The sequence below is a fragment of the Mesoplodon densirostris genome, unplaced genomic scaffold (genome assembly GCF_025265405.1).
Source record: "Mesoplodon densirostris isolate mMesDen1 unplaced genomic scaffold, mMesDen1 primary haplotype scaffold_37, whole genome shotgun sequence".
In the NCBI taxonomy this organism is placed as follows: domain Eukaryota; kingdom Metazoa; phylum Chordata; class Mammalia; order Artiodactyla; family Ziphiidae; genus Mesoplodon; species Mesoplodon densirostris.
Window position 1 is genome coordinate 4,770,659 of NW_026778196.1, and position 3,408 is coordinate 4,774,066.

Genomic DNA, 3,408 nt, shown 5'->3' on the forward strand with positions numbered 1-3,408 from the left:
AACAACAGAGCTACAGAGCCAAGGCCACTTCCAGTCTAGGGAATATACCTTGGGAAAACTGAAAATCAATAAGAAAGAGCCACCTCCAAATTTAGGGCTGCACTGAATACAAGAACCTGAACTTGGGTACACCTTAAATATCCCAGGAAATATAAAAATGGTTCAAAACATTGTGGTACTTACGTACGATGGAATATTCCTCAGCCATGAAATCAATGTCATAAGACCAGTAGCAGCAAAGTGAGTGGATTCAGGTACGATGATTCTAAGTGAAATAAGTCTCACAGAAAAGGAAAAATATCATAAGATATCACTTATGAAGATCCTGTAAACATGGCTACACGTGAACTGAGTTAGGAAAGAGAACAGAGTCTCACATTTAGAAAAAACTCTTATGCCTGCATAAAGGGGATGAAGAGGTGGGGTGATGCATAAAACCAGAGTTTGATATAAGCACAGGGACCGTTCCAAAAACCAACTTTGGAATAGACAAGACCTACACCTTCCTCAGTGAAAGAGCCTCAAAACCCCATATTTCCTGCAGAGGAATATATCTGACTAGTAAGAATCTTAAAACCTATGTATTGATATGTCTCCATAAGGGAATCAAGTGTGTCTAGAGTGGCATAAACATGGCAGCGAGAATCAGCTCAAACCCACTCTAAAAAGGAATTTCAAAAGCAAAACCAAAAAACAGGGAAATTCTTTACAATTCCTTCAGGGTGTCTGAGGAAACCTGGAAAGACCCTATCTATAATGACAGCTGGATGTGGCATAAGGCTGGACACTTGGGACTGAGAGGATTGGTGAGATTGGGTGAGCAAATGCAGACCCTTTCAAGCAATAATGCATGGCCCCCATTCCATGGGTCCCAACTCTCCATGTTGAAGGGAATATTACTACAGCTATAACATGTACAGGAAACCTAGAGAATGTACACACTGTGAATACAAAAGGTTTCTAAAACTCAACGAATAGTCCCTCTCCTGGTGCTCCAGTTTGACTTTCCAACTGCCTTACTATCAATCTCCCAACTTGGGGAGACAGGCCCTTTAACCTCCTGGTTTGCACAGGTTCCCAATTGGGCAGAGGATGGAAGGGATGAGGGAGAACCCATGAGAGAGTAGCTGTTAGGCATTTGGACGGGCACATGTCAATCTAATTTCCCGGCAGGAAGAAGAATTAACCAAAGTCTCAGCCACCCACCGGGAACCAGTATAGGACATGATCCAAAATTTTGGACTTGTGTTCAGCTCACAAAAAACGAGTTGAGAAATGGAGCTCAGGGGCACAGCAATGCACAAACTGGCAGAGTGATAAAGGACAACTATCGTCCAAAAATCTGTTGAGGGAAGTCAACGAGGCGGACTTGAAAGCGAGGCAAAATAGCAGGAAACAGATTTCAAGAGGTACCTTGGAATCGCCTGTAAAGCACAGGAAGAGGGGCACAACTTGGACAATGGTGCACTTGGCCAAAAAGGGCGTATGCGTTTTCTCCTGAATATATTCAGGAGAAAACGCATACGCCCTTTTTGGCCAAGCAAGCAAGCGGGCAATGCAAATCTGCACTACAAAGAAGTATCATTTCCCACCGGTCAAAAGGGACATCCACAAAATGGGTAAAAACCAGAAAGGCAAGACAGGCCCTGGAGAACTGGGAGCCTTGTTATGCTGATGGGTGGGATGTAAATTGCCAACTGCCTCACTGGAGGAGTGCATTGTGTTCCCTAAAACAAGTAAACAACAGAGCTACAGAGCCAAGGCCACTTCCAGTCTAGGGAATATACCTTGGGAAAACTGAAAATCAATAAGAAAGAGCCACCTCCAAATTTAGGGCTGCACTGACTACAAGAACCTCAACTTGGGTACACCTTAAATATCCCAGGAAATATAAAAATGGTTCAAAACATTGTGGTACTTACATACGATGGAATATCCCTCAGCCATGAAATCAATGTCATAAGACCAGTAGCAGCAAAGTGAGTGGATTCAGGTACGATGATTCTAAGTGAAATAAGTCACACAAAAAAAGAAACTCTTCATAAGATATCACTTATGAAGAACCTGTAAACATGGCTACACGTGAACTGAGTTAGGAAAGAGAACAGAGTCTCACATTTAGAAAACACTCCTATGCCTGCATAAAGGGGATGGAGAGGTGGGGTGATGCATAAAACCAGAGTTTGATATAAGCACAGGGACCGTTCCAAAAACCAACTTTGGAATAGACAAGACCTACACCTTCCTCAGTGAAAGAGACTCAAAACCCCATATTTCCCGCAGAGGAATATATCTGACTAGTAAGAATCTTAAAACCTATGTATTGATATGACTCCATAAGGGAATCAAATGTGTCTAGAGTGGCATAAACATGGCAGCGAGAATCAGCTCAAACCCACTCTAAAAAGGAATTTCAAAAGCAAAACCAAAAAACAGGGAAATTCTTTACAATTCCTTCAGGGTGTCTGAGGAAACCTGGAAAGACACTATCCACAATGACAGCTGGATGTGGCATAAAGCTGGACACTTGGGACTGAGAGGATTGGTGAGATTGGGTGAGCAAATGCAGACCCTTTCAAGCAATAATGCATGGCCTCCATTCCATGGGTCCCAACTCTCCAGGTTGAAGGGAATATTACTACAGCTATATCATGTACAGGAAACCTAGAGAATGTACACACGGTGAATACGAAAGGTTTCTAAAACTCAACGAATAGTCCCTCTCCTGGTGCTCCAGTTTGACTTTCCAACTGCCTTACTATCAATCTCCCAACTTGGAGAGACAGGCCCTTTAACCTCCTGGTTTGCACAGGTTCCCAATTTGGCAGAGGATAGAAGGGATGAGGGAGAACCCATGAGAGAGTAGCTGTTAGGCATTTGGACGGGCACATGTCACTCTAACTTCCCGGCAGGAAGAAGAATTAACCAAAGTCTCAGCCACCCACCGGGAACCAGTATAGGACATGATCCAAAATTTTGGACTTGCGTTCAGCTCACAAAAAACGAGTTGAGAAATGGAGCTCAGGGGCACAGCAATGCACAAACTGGCAGAGTGATAAAGGACAACTATCGTCCAAAAATCTGTTGAGGGAAGTCAACGAGGCGGACTTGAAAGCGAGGCAAAATAGCAGGAAACAGATTTCAAGAGGTACCTTGGAATCGCCTGTAAAGCACAGGAAGAGGGGCACAACTTGGACAATGGTGCACTTGGCCAAAAAGGGCGTATGCGTTTTCTCCTGAATATATTCAGGAGAAAACGCATACGCCCATTTTGGCCAAGCAAGCAAGCGGGCAATGCAAATCTGCACTACAAAGAAGTATCATTTCCCACCGATCAAAAGGGATATCCACAAAATGTGTAAAACCCAGAAAGGCAAGACAGGCCCTGGAGAACTGGGAGCCTTGTTA